Raw genomic sequence first — 229 nt, forward strand, 5'->3', positions numbered from 1 at the left:
CAGGTGACACCCCACCTGAGTCGTGACAAGTGGTTAAGTGTGTGGACTCTAATATGGGAGAACTGGGTTTGATTCCCCACTTCTCTACATGCAGCTGCTGGTTGACCTCGGGCAATCCATAGTTATATCAGAGCTGTTATCTCAAGGACTGTTCTGGAAAGAGCTCTCTCAGCCTCACCTACCTCACAGAGTGTCTGTTGTGGGGAGGGGAAGGGAAAGCCACTCTGAG

Source organism: Gekko japonicus, unplaced genomic scaffold (assembly GCF_001447785.1).
Source record: "Gekko japonicus isolate JY-2015 unplaced genomic scaffold, Gekko_japonicus_V1.1 scaffold47, whole genome shotgun sequence".
In the NCBI taxonomy this organism is placed as follows: Eukaryota; Metazoa; Chordata; class Lepidosauria; order Squamata; family Gekkonidae; genus Gekko; species Gekko japonicus.